Source organism: Nycticebus coucang, chromosome 8 (assembly GCF_027406575.1).
Source record: "Nycticebus coucang isolate mNycCou1 chromosome 8, mNycCou1.pri, whole genome shotgun sequence".
Lineage (NCBI taxonomy): Eukaryota > Metazoa > Chordata > Mammalia > Primates > Lorisidae > Nycticebus > Nycticebus coucang.
Genome location: NC_069787.1, coordinates 9,051,813 through 9,078,885, shown reverse-complemented (window position 1 = coordinate 9,078,885; position 27,073 = coordinate 9,051,813). Strand labels below are relative to the sequence as shown.

At 51.6% G+C, this 27,073-nt stretch overlaps 1 protein-coding gene across 9 annotated transcripts in view; it reads right to left on the bottom strand.

The window, feature by feature from the left end:
* ATP2B2 (ATPase plasma membrane Ca2+ transporting 2) overlaps positions 1 to 27,073 on the bottom strand; it is a 373,264-nt gene that overhangs the window by 161,315 nt on the left and 184,876 nt on the right. For 2 of the 9 annotated variants that reach the window (XM_053600587.1, XM_053600582.1), the window contains exon 1: positions 17,367 to 17,576. The exons of the other annotated variants lie outside the window; for them this stretch is intronic. The gene's annotated coding sequence lies outside the window, so the exon portion shown is untranslated. Of the gene's footprint in view, positions 1 to 17,366; positions 17,577 to 27,073 lie in introns of those variants that run through there. 9 annotated transcript variants of the gene reach the window in all.

The following is a 27,073-nucleotide window of genomic DNA, read 5'->3' as shown; positions in this document are numbered from 1 at the left end:
TTAGTTTTAGTTATTTTAGTGAGAACTCTTCTGACTTACTCACAGTGCATACCCACTGCCTCAAATGCATCTGGCAAGTAGCAAGAGTTCAGACAAATATGTACTGAGCTTGAAACACAGTGGCGGCTAAATGCATGCTGGACCCTTTTCCTTTCCCTATTCCCAGTACAGCCCTTTCCCCTAAATGTACACACGCACATAGGCACACATGTACACATACTCACACACAGACATACACTACTAGAACAAATGCTCAGATGAAACCAAGGACCCCCCGCCCCCTCCCAAAAGCTGTAGTAGAAAGGAGGATGCTAGAGGTCCCAGGGCCAGTTGTAAGTTCCTGCTTGGCTGACCTAAGGGTCTCCACTGAGGCTGTAGGAAGTCAAGGCCACTGAAAACAGCAAAGAGAAATCCACCACTTCTCAGCCACTGAGCCCCCTGAGTCTCTGGTTCTGCAGCATTGGCAGGGCTGAAGAATGTGTCCATCCATCCATCCGTCCATCCAACCATCCGTCCATCCAACCATCCATCCAACCATCCATCCATCCAACCATCCGTCCATCCATCCATCCATCCATCCAACCATCCATCCGTCCGTCCATCCAACTGTCTGTCCATCCATCCAACCATCCATCCATCCATTCATCCATCCATCCATCCATCCAACCATCCATCCGTCCGTCCATCCAACTGTCTGTCCATCCATCCAACCATCCATCCATCCATTCATCCATCCATCCAACCGTCCATCCATCCATCCATCCAACTGTCCGTCCATCCACCCATCCAACCATCCATCCATCCATCCATCCATCCATCCATCCATCCATCCATCCATCCATCCATTCAACCATCCATCCATCCATCCATCCAACCATCCATCCATTCAAACCATCCATCCATCCATCCATCCATCCAACCGTCCATCCATCAATCCATCCGTCCATCCATCTATTCACTTACCTATACATCCATGCATCCATCTCTCCCTCCTTTTATCCCTGTACCAACCCATCCATCCATCCATCCATCAACCCACCCATCTACCTAGCCAACTGCTTATCCCTCCATCCCTTTCTTCCTCCCTCCCACCAACCCATCCATATCCACCCATCCACCCACCTACATATCCATCCACCCATATATCCATCCATCTACCTATCCCTCCACCCCACTCACCTACCTATCCATCCATCCACCCACCCACCTATGCATCTATCCATCCATCCACCTACCTACCTATCCATCTACCCACTCACCCATACATATATCCATCGACATATTCCTCCACCCCACTCACCTACTTATTCATCCATCCACCCCTTCATCCACTCACTCAACAATCCATCTATTCATCCACCCATCTAGCTTCCCCTCTTTACCTCTCATCTCCCTCCTTTACTCCCTCTCTCCCTCCACCAACCTATTCACATCCACCCGTCCACCCACCTACTTATCCATCCATTCACTCGTCCATCTAATATTTACTGGGTGCTCCAGGTTCTAGATCGTGTGCTCTTCAATTCTACAATGAAAATTACCTACCAATGAATCCCACCTGCTCTACCTCTATATCTAGCACACGACCCCTTCTCACCTCCTCTGCAGTCTCCTGCGGTGGAGCCCTGTCTTCTCCCACCATGCTCACTGAATGAAGAAGCCTCCTCTCTGACCTTCTGCCTCTCGTCTCATCCCCCACTGTCTGTTCTCCACACATCGCCAGACACAAATCAGTCCTTCTGCTGGGAATGCTTCCGGGGCTGCTGTCATTCTCTGAGGATGAGCCAGAGCCCCTGTAATGGCCCCTGAGATCCTAGGTGATTTTGGTCTCCCAGTGTGTTTGCTCTCTGAATTCATCCCACTCTCTGCCTTGCTAAGTCCCCTCTGCCCCACAGGCCTTGCTCTTACTCAAACCTACTGAGCACCTTTCTTGGGGCCTCTGCACTGGCCATTCCTTCTGCCAGGAACCCTCTTCCCCAGACAGTCACACACCCTCCTCAGGTCTCTGCTCTGAGGCCACCTCCTCAGCAAAGCCTTCACTGATCCCCTGATTCAAAACAACTCTCTCCATCTTCCCTCCTCTGCTTTATTTTTCTCCCTAACAAGCCGCCCACTTCATCTTTGTTTATTGTCTATCTCCAATCCCTCGAATGCAAGTGCCATGGGGCAGTGACCTGGTCTGCTGTGCTCAGTGTGGTATCCCCAGTGGCTGGCACACAGTAGGCCCTCAGCCAGTGTTTGTGGAATGGAGGAATGCTCCTGGCACTTTAGGTAAGCCTGGTTATTTTCATTTTACAGAGGACTCGCACATTCTTTTTGTCAATGGTTCTCAAATGTGTCTGCTCATAATAACCCTCTGGCCTCTCCTTAAACAAATTTACAGGCCCTTTCCCAGGATGAAAATCATAGGCTCTCCCTAACTGCTTTCCCTCTCACCATCTCCATCCTTTCCAAAGGAGGGCTTGACAGGCTGCCCCTCTGGCTGAGCACGCCCCTCTCTGCCTGTGCCTCCTGTTCTGTGCAGCTGGGGGTGGCCTCCACACCCTGCTCAACTTGTGTCTTTGCCTGGAGCCCCATCTCATAGTCCATCTTCCTCCCGGCTGGCTAGCTCTCATGATCTTTCCACTCACCCTTGTGAGGCCATCTCCAGGTTGCTCCCTGACACCTTCCTAAATGGGCCACAGCCCCCTGGGGCTCCTGCATCCCCTTTGCTTCACCTTGCCTGGCTGTTACCACACTGGCTTGCAATTACTTGTCTTCCTTGGAGCCAGGGTTCTGAGACCTAGTGCCACTGTCATCATGCTTAAGCTGGGGGCTCTGGAGTCAACTGGCCAGTTGGTGGCCCTGGGCAGGCTGCTATATATCTATGAATCTTAGTTTTCTTACCCGTAAAATGTGAATAATAGATTCTAGAGGGCTATTGTACTGAACAAGTCCAGCAAAGCACTTAGAACAGTGCCATCAGCTCACAGTATTCTTACAGGGAAAATGCTCGGGAGGCTGCAGCCTCTAGGTGCGTATCGCCGCCCTGGGTCTTCTGCATGTGGCCAGGGCAGAGCTGGGGTGGGGCGTGGGGCAGTAGCTCACCTGGCCTCTCCTTATAAGAAGCCTTTGTTTGCACCAGTTGATATTTAAAAACACGTGTTGTATTTGCTTTGGGGGTGAAGGAAGCATCTCTCCAGGCTTGCATTTTCTGCCGTTCTGTCCGCTTCTGACCTTTGAGCCTGCTTTCTGACTTTGGCTTCTGCCCTTGTTTATGCCTGGCTGTTTTTAACTGACCTTTTGCATCTGACTTTTTTATTTGAGCTCAGGCTCTCTGCTCTGGCTCTGGGTCTTGGGAATGCTTTATTTGGGAGGGGGCAACGATGTGTCCTGTTACGGCACGCCATCCACAGGGAAGTTCTAACTCCGGGCACCCTCTTGGACCCAGCCCGTGCACCTTAATTCTGCAGTGGAGGCACACCTGGCAAATAGCAGGGCCGGTGGCTCCAAAGTTCTTATCATCTTCACTAGCCTCTGCCTCCTCTCATGCCAAGATTGCTGAGACACCAGGATGGCACCAGTACATTGCTAAGCGACAAAATAAAGCCACAGGGTATGCATAAAATGATCCCATTAAAAAAGAAACAAAGCCCCTCCAAACTTCTATCTGCCAGTATGTGAAAGAACAAGCAAGAGAAAGAAACAGCAAGTTATCAGATTTTGTCAAATCGAAGTTGAATTGTAAGTCAAGCCACGATTTTGTGTACCACTGACAAAGAGGTCTTCCAACAAAACTATGACATGCTGTCAACTGCGAATGTATCCCAATTCCAGAGACATTAAAATATGAAAAAAAAAAAAAAAGGAATCGACAAGATAGGGCATCCACAGGGCTTCATCAGGGGAATGTGGGACATGAGGAGGGGAAAATTATTCATTCTGCTATAGACCCTTCTGTATCGTTTCACTTGCTTCGACAAGCAGGCATTATTTTTGTAATTCAAATGACTGCAGTTTAAAAAAGGAAAATAGGATTTTCCAAGCTGTTGCTGCCTGGTTTCTTTTCTGGCCACCTTCTGGGTTGGGGACCCAGGAGTTGATGGGGTCCTCTCCTGGGGAAGAAGGCAAGGGGTCAGTTGGGGGTGGCAAGTGTCAGGCGAGAGATGCCAGGCTCTTTCCAGAGCTTGGCCCGGGTGAGACTAATCAGCAGAAATTTCCCTTTATTAAGGCCTGGCCCCCAAACCCATCATTAAGGGCGCTTTAAGCTTGAAAGTACACAGTGGAGTTGCAAACAATGTGACAAAGCCCAATTTACCAAAGAACAGGACAGCTGAGATCTCGTCCTCCCTGGAAACACTTCCCAGACCCTGCACCACCAATACTGTGCCTTCCCCTTTCTTTATTCTGTCTCCCCACACCGCTGCTACGTGGTGTCAGACTGGTTAGCAGGTGTTTACCACTTTATCTCCTCTCCTAGCATGTAGTCCACCTGCCTCAATTGTACCCATGCCCCTTGCCTGCTCTCTGCCGCTCTCTCCTTTTCCCTACTGGGGTTCCGGGGAGACTCATGAGAAGCAGGTAGGTTGAGTGTGTGGCTTCTGGGCAACCTCTCCACTACCATTGCTCCTCCGTCTTGCACATATCAAGTCAAGTGTGATGCTGAGGGAGGATCCCTTTCATATCTGCACCAAAGAGGACAGAACTTGAACTTGGCCGAGGCTGCCACCCAGAATGGTTTTCAAAGGATGTTTTCTACGACAGCACCTCCTACTCTGCACCCACCACCACCACCAAGAGAAGAGCTGTTCTTCTTTCTTGCTTCTTCTCCAGATCTAGCCAATCATTTATTTATTTGTTTGTTCATTCCACAAACATTTTCTGAGCACCTTCTGCTGTTCTAGGCCCTAAAATACATGAGTGAGTGAGACAGATACTCTTTTGCCCTCAAGCTGTGGACTGTCTAGGAAAGACAGACAACAAACAAGGGAATAAATACAGGAAAAATTGTCAATTGTAATAAAGGCTATTAAAAAACAGTGCTATACATACCAGGGAGGGGGTGGAGAAGCTCTTATAAATACAGCAGAATCTCCATGGTTGACTGCATGACCACCCTACACTGACCACCTCCTTAAGTTGACCTAATTTTCATAGACTAGACATGCACCATATGTACGTATCAGTATAGTAGGCCTCGTTCCTTCTGTTGGTGACCTCCATAGGTTGCTCCATTTGTTAGAGTTCCTTGGGTGATCAGCTCACAGAGGTTCTACTGTAGTTTGGGGGTGGCCTCAATGAGGAATTACTAATTAGCTCGATGAAAAGGAATCTGCCACATAATCAGAAGGAGAAGGGGTATTTTAGGTGGGGAAACAGCATGTGCAAAGGCCCTGAGGCAGCAAAGAGCCTGATGAGTTTGAGGAATAGAAAGGAGGCCAGTAAACTACAGAAAAGTTAGCAGAAAGGGGCAGGATGAGGAGCCAGATCTGGAAGGGATTATATAGGTCTTATGCTGTGCTCAAGGGGAGGACTGTCAGTCAAGGGACACTGACATCTGATTTATATTGTTTAAAAAATCCCTCTGGCCACTTAGGGAGAAGAGATGATTGGAGGGGACAAGAGAAGATATGGAATGCGGAAAACCATTCCTTCATTTATTCTACAGGCATTCATTCAACAGTGTTCTAATGAAATCACCAAAAACCCCAAATTGAAAACAAAGCACATTGGCTGGGGCAGGACTCCAGAGGCCCTGAGTCTGCTGCTTAGGATCTGGCAACCCAGGGAGAGGCAAGGAGGCTTCCAGAAAATGAGGGTATTTAAGCAGGGTTTTGAAAGGTAAGTAAAGAGTGTTCTGGGGGAAAGCACAGCTTGGGCAAAGGCTCAGAGGTGGGAAACAGGGTCAACGTAAATGGGAGCTGTGCTCCAATTCATATCACGTGGTTAAATTCCTGACCGACCAAATGGCAAAGAGGTATGAAGGTGAAGCATGGGGGAAGATGCTGGAAAGGTGGCCGTGGGGCGCTTCGTCACAAGCCACTAAATGCAGGCCGAGGAGCTGGGCTTCACCCACTGGAAATGGGGAGCACTGAGGACTGTGACCAGAGTGACAGGCCACATGGACACTCTGAGAAGGCTGCCCTAGTGGCCACGTTGGGCCAGTGGAAAAGACTGGGTGAGATTGAGGAAGAGATGGAGAAGGGTGGGAGGCCTTGCTCCCCTTACTCTCTGAATCCACAATTACTGCTACCACAAACAGCGGCCACTGCATGCAGGGTCCACGTGTCAGGCACTATTCTAGGCTCTTCACACTCATTTACTGAATTGCACAAGAACCCCAGAAGCTTGGAACTATTATTTAATTCCATTTTACATGCGAAGAGACTGAGGCACAGAGAGGTTAAATCACTTGCTTCAAGGTCACACAGCAAAGATGTGTTGGGAAATCAAGCTGAAGCTCTCAAGTCCCAGGATCTGCTTTTGACCACTATCATGTGATGACTTGTCTATTTAAGATGCTACAATTCTGCATCCTGGGATTTTATCTCCCTGACAGAAGAAAACCTTCTCTGGATGGTGTCCTTGGCTGCCCCCTGAGGTCTTGAGCCCTTCAAAAGACATTAACTGGCCAGTACCCAATCATGTTCTATTGCTAACCTGCTGTGTGATTTGGGGGAGTCCCTGGATCGCTCTGAGGATCTCGGAAGTGAGGATGAAAATGCCTTTTTTACAAAATGGGCATGAGGACCACGTGGTGCCAGCTGTGGTGATAATAACAGTAGCCTAGGGCAAGGGCTGTGCACATCACTTTATCACATCTCTAATCATCTTCACGATGGATATGGACATTTCCTCCCATAATAGAGGTGGGAAAACTGAGGCCCTGAGGATGGTAATGCCCCCAGGAGTTCACAGATTGTCAGTGGCAAAGTTGGGATTTGAACCACGGTTCCCTCAATAGCAGTTGGTAGATGTTTAAGACATGTAAACCACCTCTCCCCAAGATGTGGGTCCAGTGTGGCCATGACCCTTGGAGGGTCACCAGTGCATTTTAGGTCGAGAGGATAAAGACCAAGAACATGGTTAATTCCTAGGGTATATGCCTGTTGCTGCTGAAGAGTCAGCTTCAAGGATACCCTGAACTTGCCCCCGTGGCCAGTCATGTTGAGGACATGGGCTGAGTGAATCATCCTATCTCCAGCTTGAGGTCTGGTCCAAGGTACTGCCTTTTTTTCTGGAGGGTTGCTAGGAGGTGGCTGATACCATGGACAGAGTCTTGGGTGTCTGGAGCCTACTCTGCAACCTTGGGCACCTCATGCTGGCCTCAGTCTCCCCTTGAGTCCAGTGCATGTGGCAAGATGAGGCGCTTCCCCTCAACTCTGGCCCTCCCAGCTGCGGGACCTTGGATAGGTCATCCTGCTCCTCTGCGGCCTTGTCTGTTCTTCTATAAATGGGTCCAGTCACAGCCGTGAGGGCAAAGGAACTTGTGTGCACTATGCACCTTGCAGGGCGAGCCCTCAACTAGCGATAGCTGTTGTGTTGAGAGGTTACCCTAGAGGCTGTGTTGGGGCTCGGGGAGAAGAGTGTTTGCATTCATCTTTAGCTGCCAGCTGTCCTACCATAGCAGGCCCCAGGGCTGGGGAAGCTGGTGTCTTCTTTCGGCTCAGAATTCCCTTCCCTTAGGACATCAAGGCAGACTCAGGTCCCTGAGAGGGCAGAGAAGTGCCCAGAAACAGGCTGGGCTCCAATGCTCAGCCTCAAGAAGTAACACTGCCTGAGCACAGGGGTGGCCCAGCCACGGACTTCTCACCACACTGGCCCTGGTTTGTGGATGAGGACACTGTGGCCCTGTAAGAGCTACAGACTGTGGTGGTGAGGCCATCACGTCTCAGTCCTAGAAATGATCCGTGGTGCAGCCACCTTTTCCCTGGGGCTGCCTAGTCCCTGGCAGGAGGTGATTCATCTCTGGGCTCATCAAGGAGCCCGACCCACAGCCTGGTACTCACCAAGCACTTAGCCAATATTGATTTTATTGATTTGTATTCTATGCCCTCTTCAAGATGCTCTGAGCTCAGAAATCTGAAATTGGCTGGGGGTGGGATGAGGAGAAGAACTTCATTTTCGTGTGAAGTGAGTCATGTAAGTTGATAAATTTAGAAGTGGCCTAAAGAGCTCTTAATCTCTTGCCTTCAGATAGTTGCTAGGAAGAGACGCACCCAACAACTTTTGCATTCCAAATACACATGGTAGAAGGCCCCGCCCAGGTCCCCTTCCTAGACTGCGGCTCCCACAACCCAGCTGCCGGGCAGCTAGAGCCCCCTCAGCTTCTTAGCGTCCAGCCTCCCCGGGCAACGTCTCATACTTGCTCCTAGGAAGCCCACCCAGGGTCCATAGGGATGTACACTCTATTCACAGCCACAGCTCGTTCCTTCCAACTCTGCCCCTGTCCCTGTGACTTTGACCATCAGCCAGGTCCAGGAAACTTGGGATTTTAGACATGTGAACTCCCAGGCAGGGCCTAGCTGATACAAAAGTACTTGTTTCAAAGATAGGAAACTGATGTTCAGAAAGACACTGTGATTTGTCCAGGTCTCTGTCCACCCCCAAATCCACTCTGTGGCTGTGGCACTGCCTGGTGACTAGACCAGCTGGCATGCCAGAGCTTTTTCTTTCTCCAGGAGGGAGTTTTGCTGTGTCAACTCTGCAGCCACCACCAAGAAGCCACTTGGAGGCCAAGAGAAAGTTGGCTGGTAGGCTTGCAGGGTGGTTGCAGACTCTGCTGACTTTGGGCAATGGTGGGCAAGGCGGGCCTCCCAGCTCAGCCCTTTCCCCTGTATTTAGCAAACAGGTAGGGAAGGTAAGGAAGAGGGAAGCCGCTTTTAATGAGACCCCTGACTACCCCATGGGACCTGACCCAGTGATGCTGCATTTGGGTTTGCTGATGCTTCTAGATACCTTTCTTCCTGTGGAAAAGTCCTTTCTGCATGAGAGAAAGAGTCCTGGACCAAGGGCAAGGAGGCAGCATCAGGATGGTGCCTGGACATGGGGTTTGGTTCCAGTCTGTTGGGAACCAGCTGTGTGACCCCAGGCCTATGAACAGCAGCTTGGGCCTTGGATGCTTCAGATGCAAGATGAGTGCAGTTTCTATTGCTATTACTTTATTGAGCCCTGTGTTTAGTTTAGCTACCATTTATGGAACTAAAGAGGACTCATCAGAAGTTCATCAAATAATAATTGCCTGCACTTCTGCCAAGCACTATCCTAAGCACTTTAATTTTATTTAATCCTCATGGCAATTCTACAAATTGGATACTTTTATTATCCCCATTTTACAGATGGTAGGACTAAGGCACAGACAAGTTAAGAAACTTGTACAGGGTCACACAGTAGGAAAATGGTGGGGCAGGAATTAGAATTTTAGAGTCTATGCTTTAAATTTCTCCCTGTACTCTGATATTTGTTGTTTGCTTTGAGATGTCATTTATTAAGCACCTACTGCATATGGGCACTCTGCTGGCTATGTGAGACACGCATACGCTTGCTGACTTCTCACAACAGCTCTGTGAGGTAGGTATTCTTATACCTATTGTTTCAGAGAGGAAACCAAGGCCCCTTTCAGGGGCCCACTGTGACTTAGCTGGGCTGGCCTGGTGGCTCTCTTTTAAGCCCTTTATGCGTTTTATCTTATTGACCTTATTTTGTTGAACTTAAGTTGCATCAATTGTAAGATGCATCATGACCTTATGTGTATTTAAGAAAAAAAAAAAGGCTTGACTAGTTCCACTGTGATGTGCCACCAGTTGTAAGGGACACCAGGTTTTAGAGATGTCAAAAGATGCCTCTTGGGGTCCATACAATTTAGTCTTAAACACAACTCAGCGAGGTAGTTATTATTATTCTATTTGGCAAGCTCAGAGATTAAGGACACACAACTGGTTGGCAATTGGGTCTCAGGCTTGAGCCCCAGCAGCGTGGGCCAAGATCTTGTCCTAACCACTGCACTATATTACCGCTAAATCAGATTCACATGGGATGTGTGCCATGCCCACGGGCACAGATTAAAAAGCTTGAGGAGGGGGCGGCGCCTGTGGCTCAAAGGAGTAGGGTGCCGGTCCCATATGCCGGAGGTGGCGGGTTCAAACCCAGCCCGGGCCAGAAACTGCAAAAAAAAAAAAAAAAAAAAAAAAGCTTGAAGAGGATCAGTGAACTGGAGCCCAGTGTCTGCTCTGGGTGAGCTTTTGGCCCTCACCTAGTGGGGGGGGTCTCAGGCTGCCCAGGGACTCCTTACCCCCTACACAGCCTCAATAACTCAGCTCTAGGCATCATCCTGAACCTAGGAAGGCAGGTGCTCAAGGAGCTGGGCTGGACTGAGCTCATCCAGACGACTTCCCCCGTGGCTCCCACCATACAGCCCGGGCAGCCAGGCACGGCCCAGCAGTGTGGTCCTAGCCAGCATGGAAAAAGCAAGCGCTTCATGGAAAACCGCCTTCCCAGGTGGCACAGGAGTCCCCAGGAGATCTGCTTTCTTCCTTCAAAACTATACAGTGTCTGAAACGCAAACAGGGGCTTCCATTCACGTCACCCTGAGATTCTACCAGCCCCATGCTCCACCACAGTACCACTGCTCTGGGTCTCTGCAAAAATCAAAGCCACTCTCCGTGGACCAGGATTTTAAGATACTCAGAAGCAGGACAGAAGCTTGATGTATTTCGAATGCCTGGCATGATGGGGCCCCTGTTTGAGACAGTTTCTTAACTGTTGTCTCATGGCACAGCTGCTCTTGTGAGGCAGGCTACTCCCACCTCACTTTACCTGTCAGGATGTCAAGCCCAGAGAAACAAAGCTACTGGCCCCAAGTCACACAGAAGTAAACACTGGAGTCAGGATTAAAATTCCCATCTCTGACACCACGGGAAGAGGACACTTTCACACTGATTTCTGGTTAGACCATGACCCAAATATTTCCTTTGCTTGCTTGCACCAAATCTTCACCCAATAAATAATAGCATAGTAATAGTAATACTGTTACTACTCCCATTTTACAGATGAGAAAACATCCTCTCGACCTTCACCTGGACCATACCCTTGGCCGGGCACTTTAGTTGGATCCCATTTATCTCTCACAGTGACTAACATGAGCTCCATTTTCTTGAGGAGCAAACTGAGGCTAACTCCCTAGTTCAACCACACACCACAGAAGGGTAGGGCTGTTCATTTCAGCAGTTAGTTAGACAGAAGCAGAACGGATGGTGGAGGTGGTTTTGGACTAGCTTGAGTTGAAGCTGGCCTGAGTTGTTATGGGAAGGGGGCTAATTGAGATCTTACTAGTGTACTGTTCTGGGGAGCTGGTTGTTTTGGGGGAAATGATTAATGTCCCCAGGACTTTCTGATGTGGACAGATAAATAAGAGTTGTTATGGGAACGGAGTTGATCAAGACCCTGTGAAATTTCCAAGAAACAGCTGACACCCCTCAAAAGTTGTGTATAAGGTCTAGACACTGTGCTTTCTTCTTGGCCTACAGTCTCTAAGATGGGGCTGGGTTTGCTGTACAAGTCATTAACAGTTAATAAAACCTTTCCCTTCTTGCTAAAACTTTAGCTGCTCTCTTCAATTATTTTAGCAACTACCTTGAGCCGTCACCATGCTACCCTAACAGAGCCACTGATTAGGACATAACTTGGAATAAGCAATTACTCTCCTATACATTAAATAATGAAAAACTGTTATAACGTGCTTAGGATACGTTTTAGCTATGAGTAATGACAATTTAGGATTAGTATTTGGATAGTTGACAATTGGTCCTACAAAGGCAGTGTGGCTGTTCCCATTCTCTAGATGAGAACACTGAGGTTCACAGAGAGTGGCAGAAATGAAGGGACGGTGGCTCTCAGCCCCTGCTGTGTGCTGGCCTCCTGGGTCCATAGGAGGGCCCCCTCACACCTGCAAGCTCCCCTGCCTGTTTCCAGCTCACCTTTCTGGGGCCCCTGCAGGCCATGGGGTCTTCACAGGGCTTGCTGGAGTTCTCAGCCTGTGGGTTCCTGGCTGTGGGCCTCAAAGGGGCTCTGGGCATCCCCCAGCCAGCTCCCAAAAAGTGGAAAGGAGAAGAAGTACCAGAGACTTGGGTTAAAATCCCAGCTCTGCCACTCATTTGCTGTGTGACTCAGGCACATTCTTAAGCTCCCTGGGCCTTGGTTTCTTTATCTGTAAAATGGATGGTAGCGAGGGAAAGATGAGGCACCCTGCAATGGACTTCCTAGCAGTAAAGACGTCATAAATATTAGAACTGCAGTGGGTTGAATACCGTTCTCTCTAAAATTGTGCCCACGTGGACCCTCAGGATGTGACTTTATTTGGAAATGGGGTCTTTGTAAATGTAATCAAATTCCATCTTGAGATGAAATCGTCCTGGACGTACAGTGGGGCCTAAACCCAAAGACCTGTGTCCTTATATGAGGAGGAGAGGACAGAGGGTCACACAGGAAGGTGACACGCACATGGAAGCAGAAATTGGAGGATAGCAAAGACTGCCAGTCACCACCAGACACTGGGGACAGACAGGGACTGATTCCTCCTTAGAGCCTCTGACCAACCCTGCCAGCCCTCTGATTTTAGGCTTTTGGCCTCCAAAACTGTGAGACAATACAGTTGTGTTATTTTAATCCACCCAGTTTGTGGATAATTTGTCACGGCAGCCACAGAAATCCGACGCAGAGGCTCTAACTGCTATCGCTCTGGTTACTACCTCAGACTCCCAGTGTCTCTACCCTTTACCCTAAGGGCCAGCTGGCAGGAGAAGCTGCCCTCATCAAGGACACTGAGCAGCAGGACTACTGACCCCTCTAGGGGAGAGCTTGAGACCAGAAGGCTGGCACTACTTGCTCAAGGTCACCTGCCAGTGACTGAGCTGGCCTGGGACCCAGCTCCCTGACACTCAGACCAAGGCTTCTCTCCATACCTGGAGAGAAAATGGCAGCCTAGACTCCCATTTTACAGATCAAAAAACCAAGGTTAGAAGAGGCAAAGTGACTACTTCAAGGGCACCTAGTTCCTGAAAGGGACAGGTAGGTCCTAGAGAATCACCTTGTGATTCTCGCTCCAGACGGATTCTCAGTCTCGGCAGCTTCCATTCACTGTGCCATAAATAGGGACCATACCCTGAGCTCAGTGCTTCAAGTCTGTTACTTCTCCCATGCATCCTCGCCTGAGAAGTGAATACTATTATTATCCCATTTTACAGATGGGGGAACTGAGGCTCCATCCCACTTTCTAGGTGCCAGGGCCTTGCTTTCTTCCACATCTACTATGAGTTCTTAATGAGTGGTAAAGCCAGATATTGACTGTTTCTATCTAGGGCACTTTCTCCCTAAATATTTCCCTGTTTGAGTTTCCCAATAGGGTGGAGAAGTGGTGAGTCTGGCCTTGGAGAGGGGCAGGGTGGGATGGAGGGCTCAGATTCCAGGCTGGAGTCACGATGTGTGCATGGGGCACTCAGACAGCTCTGCAGCAGTCCCTTAGAAGCTGGGGGAGGCTGAGAGGAGGCGTGTCCTGGACCTCAGGGTTCCCCAGAGCCTCCAACCTTGACCCTGTACCTACTAAGTGCCAGCCACTTCCTTCACACACATTATTTGAAAATTTCCCAATAGCTCTGATTTAAATCTGTAGTCTAGAGAAGGAAAGATTGAGGCTCAGCAAGAAACAGCCACTTCTCACAAGGTCACATGCCTGGGGAGAGACAGGATTAGGACTTGAACCCAAGGCCAGGTGAGCATTGCTCTCAGTTGCCTTCTGAGAAGGTGGCCTCATTTTGGATTTGAGGGTTGAGTGATCCCTTGGGAGGGCCTTATGTAGCTGTGAAGAGTGAGGCCAGGAGATGGGGCTTGCTAGAAGATGGTGGGTGAAAGCCTCAGTCTCCCCGATGTGGCAGGAGCCAGGGGAACAGCAGGATGTCCAGGCCACCCCCAGCTCCGAGAGCCTAAGAGTTCTGCTAAACCCACTCTTATTCATCTTAGCTTTCTGGGGTGCAGAGTAAAAATGGTGAAAACCCAGGGCCTCTGCTAGAATGTAGCCTCCAGGCCTCCTGAGTAATCAGGGAGGGGCCCATGTGCTCCTTAGGTCCATTAATGTTTGAGACCATCCAAACCAGAGGTTTCCCTTCCTTTTTCCCCCTCCTGACCTTGGGATCAGCCAATGTCAGTAGCAAGGTGCTCACCTGCTCTGGCTCCAGGTCCTGATGCTAATCATACTTTTGTGCATGGCCCTCTACACAGCTGTGGGCTCTCAGACAGCTGTGGGGTAAGGTAGGGCAGGAACAGCCCAGCCTAGCCACAGATGAGAGACTGGGATGCAGAGAAACTAAGGGACTTGCCTGAGGTTACACAGCTCATCAGGAGCAGAGGTTAGGCCCAGGGCCCTCATCCTTTTGACCTGGAGTCACACACCTGGGGAAATAGACAGAATAGGGGCCCAAATAGACAGATCCCTGTTGGCAAGAAACCCAGCTCTTCAGAGAACACAGTGTGACCTTGGCCAAGTCCTTTCCCCTGGCTGGGCCTCAGTTTCTATTCTATAAACGGGCCTGGCTAGGTGACCTCAGAATGCATATACTTGCTTTGGCTTTCTAGGCCTTATCAACTCCGTGGAGCAAAGGGAAGGCAGAGCTGTCCAGCTGCCTAGGTCAGGACCACACCTGCCTGGAGAGGCCTCTCCCTTCATCCACAGGAGGTCCTCACTGCTCTTTCTTGGAGACTTGCCAAAAATTCTAAGCTCTTGGTCTGCTGGTTCCCAAGGTGTTGGTACCCCAATTGGAAGTGGCCACATCCCAGATGGCTATCCCAGATGTTTTGGCACCTGGGCCAGCCCTTACACGGGTATACACAGCAGGGAGCATGACAGCCTGGCTTCTACCTCTCCTCTGCTGTGCGCCAGCTGTGTGACCTTGAGTAAGTGACTTCACTTCTCTGGACACAGCTTCTTCACCTGGTATGTGGGGATAACAGGGCTGCGGGTGGCTCTGCTGAGGTGATGCATGCAAAGCAATTAGCTTAGTGAATGCTGGCTGGGTTATTGTTATTTACCTGGGTCCTGTGACCTGTACCTGTGGCTGGATGGGGTAAGGGAGATGGGGCGGTAGAAGAGCAAAGGGAGGCCCCAGAATCCAGGCCTACACACAGCATAAACCACAGGCAGATTTCTGACCTTCAGTCTGGAGGAGAATTTGGGGCTACTGGAGGTGTCGCAGGCGCCAGCTCTCAGGGACTCCACACTAGTGGGTTGGCTTTCTGGGTGCTAGGAAAGGGGTCAGTGGGGCTAGTCTGGGTTCCTGATGGAGTGGACCATGGGCAGCAGCCCTGCCCACCTCCTCCTCTGTCTCCTTTCCAACTCCTGGCAGCCTTCTCTGAAGAACATCCATAACCCAAGATGGCCTTGCTGAGACCAATCACAGATCTCTGGGAATGTGAACTGGCTCTCCCTCAAGTCTGTGTGGGGCTGTGGTGGCCACTAGGGTTCCTCTGTCTTATGGGCAGTCCCCTAAGCCCCCGCCCTGCCCCAGCACCTACAGAGCCACTTTCGCTCCTAGAAGCCGAGGGGATGGTGTGTGCAGGCACAGAGGTGCTGGGTCCATGTGCCACTGCTGTCTTCTTATGTGTGTGACCGACATTCACCTATGGGCACATCCCAGCCTGCTGGGTGCCTGCCTGTGCAGGGACAGGCATGCAGATGGCATTGGGAGCCTCATATGTATGTGCCTGTTGTTTTGGCACCTGGGCCAGCCCTCACACGGGCACACACATTTGTGGGTGCTGCAGGCACTGTGTGCAGCCTGCTGTGTTCCCAAGTTAGCGCTACATGCACATGTGGGCATGCTGCCCGCCCAGGGTCCGTGTGCGCTGCGTTCACGCCTGTGCTGTATTCCTCATGTGAGCATGTGGTGTTCAGGGCTGTGAGCCGTATTTACAGGTGCTGGGCTGTGGGTGTGGGCATTCCATATGTGTGTCTATGATTTGAACATATGCCAGGCATGGTTATGGGTACTGTCTGTGCATCTGTGTAAATCTGTGGACACAGATAAGCCCTGATGTGAATGGGACTGAGGGTGTGAAAAGTGGCAAAATATATGGGCCATCGGCATTTTTCCTAGAACCCTCCCCCTTTTCCTTGCCACTGCTCCTCCAACGAAGTTAGCAGGCGGAGGCTCCTGAGGCCTGCTCCAAGCCCCCTCCTACTGCACACGTCAAAGGAGAATTTCTCCGGATGGCGCCCACTGCTCCTGGAAATGCCCCAAACGTCAGCTCTGCCTCCTCTCAGATCTGGAGAGCAATGCAGGAGAAGCGGGGAGCCCCTTCTGCCCTGGGCTCAGGCCACGCAGCGTCACACCAAGACCCTCTACCTCTGCTCACTTACCCTTCTGAAGGTCGACCTAGCTGGGCCTCTGGATGGGGGCCCCAAGACCCCCGGGGACCCTGCTTGACTGAGGCAAGCCAGAGACCTCTCCCATACAACCTGGACAGCAGAGGACAGCTGTGGTGTAGAATGGCCACCTGGCTAGCCAGGGGTGGTTGTGGGAAGTAACCTACCCTCAGGGAGTCCTGAGGCCCCGGCTACAGATCCCCTCCCTGACCCTGCAGGGGGCAGGGAGGAGCCCCAGGTGCCCTAGCACTCAGCCCAGGCCACTGAGGCTAGCCAAGGAACTAGGCTTCCGGGCGGAAAGTGCCAGCTCCACCACCCAGCATGACTGCTGCAAAATGGCCTGGCCATCCCCATTCTTGTCCCTCTCCTGGCCATGGAGGGGACCCAGGGACACGTCCCTGCTGCTACACGACCAAGCCGGCTTAACCCAAAGATCTAACACACAGCAGCCCACTCTACCAAAGGGGCCCTCCACGGGGGCCTCCCCCATCCCCTTTCCTGGGACCCTGGACAGGGTGGGCAGGGGGCGCTCTCTGGTCCTCTTCTTCTCCCTGGGACGCCGCCCAAAGAAAAGAGAACCTTGTCCCCTGCCACAGACTCGCTGGCCCTTGCATAACATCCTTTGGGGGCATTTGCATTCCAGAGGCCGCCGGAATCTACCTGAGACCCCCCGCATCCGCTTGTCCGAGCCCCCCCTGCCCGAGTCCCCAGCATCCAGTTGCACCCCCCAACACGCGGACCCTCACACGAGTATCTCCCTCAGCCGCGGTGCGGAGGTTCCGAATGCAGCCTCAGCTGCTGCCAGATAAACAAGCCCGCTCCCACCCCCCCTCCACGCTGCCACAGCCACCACCATCAGCACCGAGAAAAAGCAAAAGAGATGAAACAAAATAAAATGGGTAAGGGAGCAAGGGGACAGCGGAGTGGGGCGCTTTTTATTTTTTATTTTCTCACGCTGAGGGACGCCGGTACTTACTTGGCTATGAAAATCACCACCAATCCTGCACGGGTTCCAGGCGGGCAGCCCCGTGGTCGCGGTGCGGCAGCTGGTGCCGCGGCTGAGCCCAGCCGGCGTGCCCGGGTCCCTCTGCAGACTGTACCATCCTGCCCGCGCGGCTGGGGGGGCGGGGGGCGCAGGCGCCGCGCCGGTGCTAGGAGAGCATCTCGCCGGCAAAATGCGATCCTGGGGGAGGCGCAGGCTGGGGGAGGGGGCCGGGAGGACGGCGGAGGGACGCGGGGCGGGCTGGTTCTGGTAGGGGGTGGGATGAGGGGAGGAGAGTGGGGGGTGGGGGTGTGTGTGGACCGAACCACCACGGTGTTGTTTGCGGTTTTAATTCCTCCCGTGGGATCCTGAGGAGCTGAAGCTGGCAGAGTCCCAGGAATATGCCCGCTCCCCAGAAGCAGGAGGGATGTCAAGGGCACCGAGAGGGTAGGCTTGGGCTGCGCCGGAGGGGAGGGGGTCCCGAGAGTGGTGGAGGGGGGGGGAAGTTAAAGCCGAGAGGGGAGGATTTTGCCAAATGGTCATCCCCTACTTTCTGGGGCAGTGGTTTGCTGGGCCATGGGCTCTGTCCCCACTCTACCTATTTGGGACACCCCCAGACTTGGGGGCAAAGGTCACATGAGGGGAGAGGTGGACTTAACAGTTTCAACACAGCTATGGCTAAGGCAGAGCCCACGGCAAGCTCCTTGCTGCTAGCTGAACACTGCCCCTGAAACTTAGTGCCCAGCCTGTGTGCACCCCACCTGCCCTGGCGGGGCGGCCTAGCAGGAGGCTCCAGGGGCCATATCTCTGCTGCCAGACCTGCAGGGCCGTCAGCACGTGTCTCTACCCCTACATAATCTACAAGGACATCTGTGATGAGCTGGGGGCTGACCATGGTGGGGTGAGTCTGCAGGAATGGAGCCCCCAGCCAGCTGCCCACTTCTTCCTGCCTCATCTCTGGCAGACCTGCTGCCCCTTTAGTTCCAGGTGGGTGGGAGACAAGCCTTAGAAGCAAGGTTAGGAGGTCACAGTGGCTGGGGGGCTTCTAGGATACTGAAGCCTCTATACTCCCTTGCCCCCTCTAGGAGGGCACTGGAGGTGAAAGGACCTTCGAGACCAGTGACTCAGGACACCTATCAGTTTAGAGGGGGCACATGTGGGGCCAGGGACAGGACTGGAGTTGCCCCAAGAGGCAGCACCAGAAGGAAACTGTTCCTTCCCCTGCCTCCACCCCTTGCCCACCTCTGAGCTGCCTGTCCGAGTGAGTGTCCCGAGCTGCTGCTCTATCCCTGGGCTGGCACGGAATATCAATTTGTCTCGTTAAGCTGAAAGTCTGCACTGCACCAAAATCAGAACCCAGCCGTGCAGAGGGGCAGCAGGAGGGAGAGACCTGGGAGGGCCAGTGGCAGGACCCCGCAGGAGGACCATGCTGAGACCCCCTCACTCTTTACCCTTCTGCTCCATCAAAGGGTCCCGTGCTTGGCCAGGCTGCGAAGCTAAGGATAACAAGAGCTGGGGAGACATTCAAGACCCTGGGCTCTACTGGGGCAGGGGTGTGGCTCAGAGGCTAGGGAAGGCTCTCTTCTGGGATTCTGACAGAGCATCCCAGACAGTTCTCAGAGAGGCCCTCACCCCATACCAATAGCTCAAGGTTGGGGGCTCCCAAAGCAGCCTCACCTTTCCCTCATCTTGGGGGTACCCATGGGGGAACTCTATCTTCTTGGGAGTATAGTTGGGGGCATTCCACTAGCCACTCCTCTGAATAGGCTTCTAAGTCATCACTGGCCCTAATCAGTGTCCACCCCAGGGGCCAAAGCCAGGACAGGAGTCCCCCTTTCCAAGAGCCTAGAGGCAGCTCTAACTGCCAAATGCAGCCAAGTACAGGCATTCGGAGAGGGCTGGAGTGAGAGTGCGCACAGAAGGGCAGAGTGTGAAAGGCCCATTGCAGTCCACATCTGGTCTGAGCACGCCTGTCTGTGCTGGGGATCCCACCACTGTCACATCAACATCTTTGGGGGCCCATCCCTTTCCCTGGTTATAAAACAGCCCCTGCTATGAGCCACCCACTTTGACAGCAAACGCCCCTTCTGTGTCTAGCACACTTTGCAGTTTGTAAAGGCCACCTATAAAACAGTAAATTGTTTGATCCTCACAACTACTGCTGGGTGGCTGCTGTGAGCACCCAAGGTTCAGATGAGGGAGCTATGTGTAGTTCAGAGGGGTGCAGTGGCCAGGACAAGGTGGCACAGCCAGGAAGAGGTAAACCAAACCTGTGACTGAGGCATGAGGGTCCAGGCCCAGGGATTCCTACATGTGAAGGCCATTGTGAGCATGGGCTGACTGAATGTCTCTAACACTTGTCCACTTGGAAGTCCTGAGTTTGCCTGCCTGCTGGCTCCTGTCGGTCTGGGCCCTCACCAACACCCTGGACAGTCATGGATTTTGGTTCCCAGAATCTAAGACTGTAATTGGTACCCAGCTCAGCTCCTGTCTTCTTGGCATTCCAGGCCCTGTGTCTTCAGTTTCTGCATCCACCCACCAGTGACTGGATGTTTCCTATCTCCTAAAGCAGCCCAAATGTTGAGTAGCATAGTTTGAAGGTTTTTTCCTTGCACATATATGTCACTTCTAGGTCCATAAACTCCTATGCATCCTTCAAAGCCCAACTCATACTTGGTTTCCCTGGATAGTCAGTCTTCCTGATTCCATAATCTAAGTTGGTTCATGCCTCTAGATTCTAGCTCTGACTACTCTGTATTGTGATGGTCTACGTACCTTTCTCTCTCATTGGGGTATGACCACTTCAGACTATCTTCACAATCCCAGGTATCAGCATATGGCAGGTAGCATGGTAAAGACTTGAATGAGTTTGCTGCTGTGTAATTTGATTTATCAAGTACAGAACCAAAAGGACTCTCAAAACCTCCAATTCCATCCTCCCATTTTACAGTTGAGCAAACTGAGCCTTCAAGAAAAAATGTAAATGGCTTGCCTAAGGTCACTCTTGGGGGTGGAACCTGGCCATAGACATCCATCACCTGCCCTGCCCTGTCCTTGGTGCCACCCCTTCCTGCAGCAGACACACCTGCGTCATCTGACCTGTCCTTCCAGGATATGTTGGGGGTGGGGGGCAGGGGTTTTGGAAGGGCAGAGGTGTTGTGAAATTAGACAAACAATGGCCCTAGTGTTGTAACTCCAGGAAGGTTGGAAACGGCAGGTCAGGGTCACCTACAGGGAAGAGGGGGAAAGAGGCAGGAGGCCAGCGGGGAGGATTACTGATGGCTTCTGCCTCCAACATGATTTGGCTTATGGTGGACACAGATTGAGGGTCAGGGTTGGAGAAAGGTACCAGAAATAGAGGAGGGGAGGGAGAGCCACTGGAATCTTATTTTCCAACAATGTTTAGTTGGCTAGACCACATGTTTTCCCATGGGGAGAGGTCCTGGGACCGCCCAGAGGGCAAGTGGATAGGGTCAATCTGCCCAGGGATGGGGGTGGGGAGCTTGGTCCAGTCTGCCAAAGCCACTCTGCACAAAGGAGACAGACGAAATAGGTCCAGATGGGTCTGAGGGAGGAGAATTGAATGTAACCAGAGGCCAGCTGTGTCCTTTCTATACGACATGGGCTCCCCCTTGCCTTTCCTCTTTCTGGAAAGCGTGAATGTGGGTTATACCTGCACTTGCCTCTCCTGGCTCAGGCGCTTTAGACACCTGGGTAGGGGTCCTGGGGCAGCTCTCTGGTCACTGCCACCACAAAGAGATGCTAACTGGGTCCCTCAGGGGATGAGAAGTTATTTCCAAAGGCCCCTCACAAACCTGTCTCCTCTGACTTCCGAAGATTACCTTCAAAGAGACTGGGCTCCTACCCATTTTATGGAAGAGAAAATTGAGACCTGGAGGCTTCAGGGACTTGTTAAAAGTTACAGAGCCAGTGAGAACCAGAGTGAGATCAGAATCCAGATCTGTTCCACTCAGACCCTATGCCCTTCTCTCTGTCTCTGCCTAAAGTTACTCAAATTTGAGGCAGACAGCTCAGGGACTCCTAGGCCCTTGACTTTGAGAGGCCATGGACTGTGGGTCCAGAGGACCACATCGGCTGGCTTGGTCCAAATCTTCCCTGTAGCCATGTTGGGGTCCCGCACTCACTCCCCACTCCCCCCACAGCCCCAAATTCCCTCAGATAACCAGGTCTGAGGTTTTGAGGCCACACAGATCTGGGTTCAACTCCTGGCTCCCTCACTTATGTGCTGTGTGACCTTGGGCAAATGATTCAACCTCCTTGAGTCCCAGTTTTCTCATCTGCTAAATGGGGATGATAATTATTTATTTGGCAGGACTGCAAGTTAAAGGAGATGGCAGCTGTTATGAACAGAAGAAACAGAAGGGGTGGAGCTCTCTGGGAGGTCCCTGGGAAAGTGTTGGGAGCGGGTCTCTTGCAGCTCCTCTTACTGATATGTGATGCTCTCAGATGCCACCTGTGGGGCTGGGCTGGGCTGATCTCCAGGATGCTGTCAGGCCCAGGGTAGCCTGCTGAGATTTGAGTCCAGGTCTTCAGTCCCCTGTTCCTCCTATTTTTACCCTCAGTGAGGAAGATGCAGGCCTGGCTTGTGGTGAATCGCCCCCAGACACCATTCTCATGGAAGCTTACTATGTGCCAGGCTATTTGTGCATATACCTTATTGTGTGATCCTCACAAAACCCTGGGAAGTAGATCATATTTTTATTCCCATTTTACAGATGAAGAAGCAGAGGGCCAGGTGAAACAATGGTGCCCAAGGTCACAGAGTGAATAGGGGAACAAGGACTTGAAACCAAGACTGGGTGAGGCCCTGCGTGAACCAGGATCTGGGAGCCACTGGAGATCTGGGTTCCCTATATCACTGGGCATGTCTTCCTGACCTGTCTTCCCTCTGCAAGACCAGAGGCCAAGAGCAAGGCTTTGAGTTCACAGGGTTACTGCAAAGGAGCCTTGGGGCCCAATTAGGGAGCTGGTGATTTTCCTCTTGGAAGAAGATAGAACCTGGGGAACCAGGAGCTACTGTCAGAGGACTCCCTGGGGGAGGCTAGGAAATAGGTCTCACGCACGCTACCATTGTACATACAATACTTACACTCTGCCCACTGCCATCCAGCATGCTTGCGTCCTAATCCTGTGCTCCCCCCGCTTCCCCCTGCTCATTTACTACCCTCCTGCAGCCTTAGGGAGCTTTCTAAATTCCTCTAACCCCTTCTTTGTTTCCCATGTGCTCTTAGGATAAAATCTGAAGTTCCCACTGTCTCATGAGGCCTGGGAAATGATTCCATTCCATCCTATCACCCTGTCCCCACACCAAGTCTTCCATGTTCCCTAGGCATTTCCACCCCTCTGTGTGCCTGGAGAACTCCTATTCATCCTTCAAGACCCTGTTCCAACAGCCCCTCCCCTCCCCTCCACTTCCCTTCCCTTTTCCTCCACCAGCCCCTACCCTCACCTCCATCAGCCCAAAAAGTTTGTTGCAATTAACCTTTTTATGTGCATCTATCTTGTTCATCAGGCTGGGTTCTCCCTGGGGATAGGAAACTGGGTCTCATTTTCCTGTGATATCCCTAGCACTGCGCACAGAACCTCAATAAATATTGACTGAACTGACGAGTGCAGGTTTGTTGAATGAAAAAGCCATTTCCCTAGTAGTTTTAAACTGTGTCTGCAACTTTCTGTGGTGCTGGAAATGCTATCTGGACTTATTTGGGGGTCCTGGTTTGGGAATGCTACTTCCTGTCAGTGATTGGGGCTCCCTAAGCATGCCCAACTTGAAAAGGGTAAAGGGAGACCCCAATTGCACTCAGATAACACTGTCCAGAGTGTTATCTGAGTGGCCCAGCTGGGACCATGATGCTTGAGCCTAGGGCTGGACTCAAGGTGAGTTGTACACAACCGGGAAGGAGCCCCTGTCTCTGAATTCTCCCTTCTAGCTACATATGGCCTGGCATCTCAATTACTATTAATAATAGTAATTTCTTTGGATCAGTCACTCAAGAAATATTTATTCAGTTCTCACTGAATGTGAGGCACTGTGCTGGGATCGCTAGTTAACGTGTGTGCATGTGTGTATATGTGTGTGTGTGTTTTCACTCTTGCTAGAGGGCTGACTCCCTGAAGGAAGAGGAGGAGGGAAGAGGAAACAGAAGGTCATGGGGGCGGGAGGATGAACCCAAGAATATCAGGAGAAGAAAGAAGGGAGCCTGTCGTGTGCCAGGCTCTTAACACACAAGTTATCACTCCTCACGACCAACCCAGGAGAGTCTGATGTTATCAGTCTTCAACCTAGACGTGAAGAAATAAGCCCAGAGAGGGAGGGTGGCTGGCTCAAGGGTGCACAGCCATGTGGCACAGGATTGAGGGTGCAAACATGGCATTGTCTTATGTCTCACTTGTGGTCCTGCTGAGGAGGCTCCGAGCAGGGAAAGAGGTTTCCAAGAGAGGACTGGGGCAGAAGGCTGACACCTGAGACTTGGCAGACTGGGTAGCCAAGAGCACGGGGACCACAACCAATAAGAGGTTAAGGAAGAGAGTGTGGCCACCCCAGGTATCTGTGTGTCAGCCCAAGTAGCATGGATGCCACAGGGCCCACATCAGCTACCTCTACTGAGCACTTTCCTACATGCTAATGTGCACACTTAAGCACACCCATAAATACTCACACAACACCCACCACTGCCCCCAGTGGCCCTGCTATGTGGACAGTATCACCCCCAGTTCATGGATGAAGGAACTGAGGTTTGGAGAGTGGAGGAAACAGGCTGAGGGTTTCAAAGCCAGAGCCTGAATGAACACATGGCTCTTTCCTGAAGTGCTTGCTCCCAGGAGGATTCCAGGAGGCTAGGGTTCTCAGTGCAAGCACACTTGCTTCACACTCAAGCCCACCCTCTGGGACTGAGAGGGCCTCATCTGCCTCTCAGGCCCGCATTGTACCCCAGGCGCAAGGGAGCAGGGGGAGGTTCAAAGAACTTAGGAGCTGGAGACCGAAGGACTTTGCTCAAATCCCTGCTTCATCCTGATGGGTTGCGTGCCTTTGGGCAAGACCCTCAACCTCTCTGGTCTCAGGCTCTTCATCTGTAAAATGGGCATGATGCCATATGCTTCCTGCTTCTCCATTTGCTTATTTTTTCCACAAATATCCATGGAGCACCTACTTCTCAGGTTCTGTGCTGGGGGTATGGTGGTGAGCAGAAGCGCCCGTGGTATCTGCGTGAAATGATCACACCCATGAACGACATCGACCGAGACTCTAAGGCGATAGGGCAGAGGCCGTGAGCGCACACGGCAGGAGGACCCAAGTGTCTGTCAAGAGCAGGAGGAATCACAGAGGGTTTTCCCAGGTGGGTGATGACTGAGCCGGAGTTGGAAGGCTGAGCACTTCACAGGAATTGCGAGAGAGGGTGAGCAAAGGAAAGGAGAAGGGGTGGGGCCCATGTGGACCACCACACAGATTTCTGTCCACATCCTGGCAAGGTGGTTCCTGGAAAGGGTTTTAAGGATTAAACAGGATGAGCACAGCTCTCCAAGGAGGCCCTCCCGCCAGTGGGAACAGTCCAGGCCTGGCTAGCCCACTCTGCAGGCCCTCTGTGCAAGAGACTCCCCAGAAGGCTGGGCCAGCTCTCTTACTACAAGCCCAACAGTGGGCAGCCCTAGACCAGGAGTCAGCTGAGGTAGGACAACTGCTGTGGGTCAGAAGGGAGTCCTGACTCATTCCCGCAGCCTCCCTGACCTGACAACCCTCTGGGCTGGTTTGTGATGACCAAACACAAGACGGACATGGAAGGACCTCTGCAGCTGAAAGTAGATTCTTAGACGTAGGTACTATTTTTTTTCTAGGGGACACAGAGCGTAGAGTAGGGACCAGGGGGATTAAAGAGATGTAGGATTTGAGGCCCAACTTTGCCACTTACTATTGGGTGGCCTTATACTTGTCACTCAGCCAATTTGAACTTCAGTCTCTTTACCTGTGGAAGGGGGATAATAATACTTAAAGTTATGGGAGTGTTGGGAGGCATGAATGAGTAACGTGTATGCACGTGGCACATAGTAGGTGCTCAGCAAAGTCTAGCCTGCTCCATCTGTATTCTGCAAAGGTGACAATACTTTTAAGTCGTAGAGGAGCTCATCTTTGATCTCAAACAAAATGAGAGAGTCTGAAGACATCACAGGTCCATTTCTTTGGCATTAATTGAGCACCTACTACATGTCTGGTGGTGAGAGGACTGCCTAGTAGAAGCAAGGCTTGGGAGGCAGAAACTTGATTGCAAAGAAGGAAAAGAGGGAGGAAGGATTTGGGGAACCCTATGGGGTAGTGAAGGGTGCCTCTCTCCTGAGGTGTGAGGTACTGTTCCTTTTCTGCTCCCTCCCCATGAGAGGTGTTCCAAGCCCCCAGGTGGTAACCATTTCCCCTGTGACTTGGTGCAACCTCTCAGCTGCCAGCCCCACGGAGGAACCTACCTACAAGCCCCCGCCTGAAAACCTAGCCCCAGTTCAGGTCACAAGACTACACTGGTCAGGTGTATATGGCTAGGGCATGGACTCTCAACTCACGCAGGCCTGGGCTCAAATCTGGACTGTGTGACCTGGGGAAAATCTCTCCATCTTTCTGAATCTTGTTTCTTCATCAATAACATGGCAATTATGTCTACCTGAGTCTTCTCCTGAGAATTCACAGAGATATTGTCCATAAAACACGTGGCCTGTCCTATGTTCCATGCACAGTGAATGATAGAAATTACCACAAGCCCCTCCTCTCTTCTCTTGTAACAAACAGGACAAAAGGGTCTTTGGGGGCTTGGTGTGACAGCTGTCTTGCCTTGCCAATGGTGTTCTGGAGTTCTTCATATTGGCGTGGGAGAGCCAATCATGTGTATCAGTGATCTCATGCTGATTACGATTTGCCAAGGCGAGAGCATTTACACCACAGAAATTGGAAAACACCACAAAGTGGGACATCCGCCTCCCTGAGAACAAGTTTTATGAAACATTTACTAGCACACCACCGAGCCCCAGGCAGGCCCTCCACATAGGGGCCTAGAGTTCATTATCTTTCAAGTTTCAAGTCCCCTTTCTGATCTGATTTTCCTAAATCTGCTCCTCTCTGCCATTGGCTGTCCTTGCCTCGGCCCTGGGCCTCTGTTGACTCTCATCCCAGTGTTGATAAGCTGCTCTTATCTGCCACAGTGCTTGCCAACAGCGTGGGGCAAAGTGACTCTGGTGTGGCATTGCCCTAAAAACTGTTGGCCAATAATCTCACTTCCTCCCCTTGGTTTTCCTTTCTTATTGATGAACCCCAAAGCCCCTTCCACAGCCCCCCTTCTTTCAGTCTACAGCATCCCAGATACCACCTTCTCGTTCAAACTCTTATCTAGAAGTTTCCACAACATCAACTATCTACTCCTCTGACTTTTCCACATCTTAGCTCTTCTTCCCTCAGCCCCAAAGGCCTGTTAGCAGCTGGTGGACTAAAAACCATGGGACAGGTGGCCCTGGAATGTGGGTCCTGGTTCTGCCCCATCTCCCTGTGTGGCACTGGGCAAATCACTCTTGATGATGATAGCAATATCTACGGGGAGCTTGCCCCGTGTCAGGCCCTGCACCTTCAGCTTTCCTCGCTGATCTCACTCCTGGTTTTCTCACCTGCAAAGTGGGAACTTACAATGGTGTCTACTCTTAGAGTTACG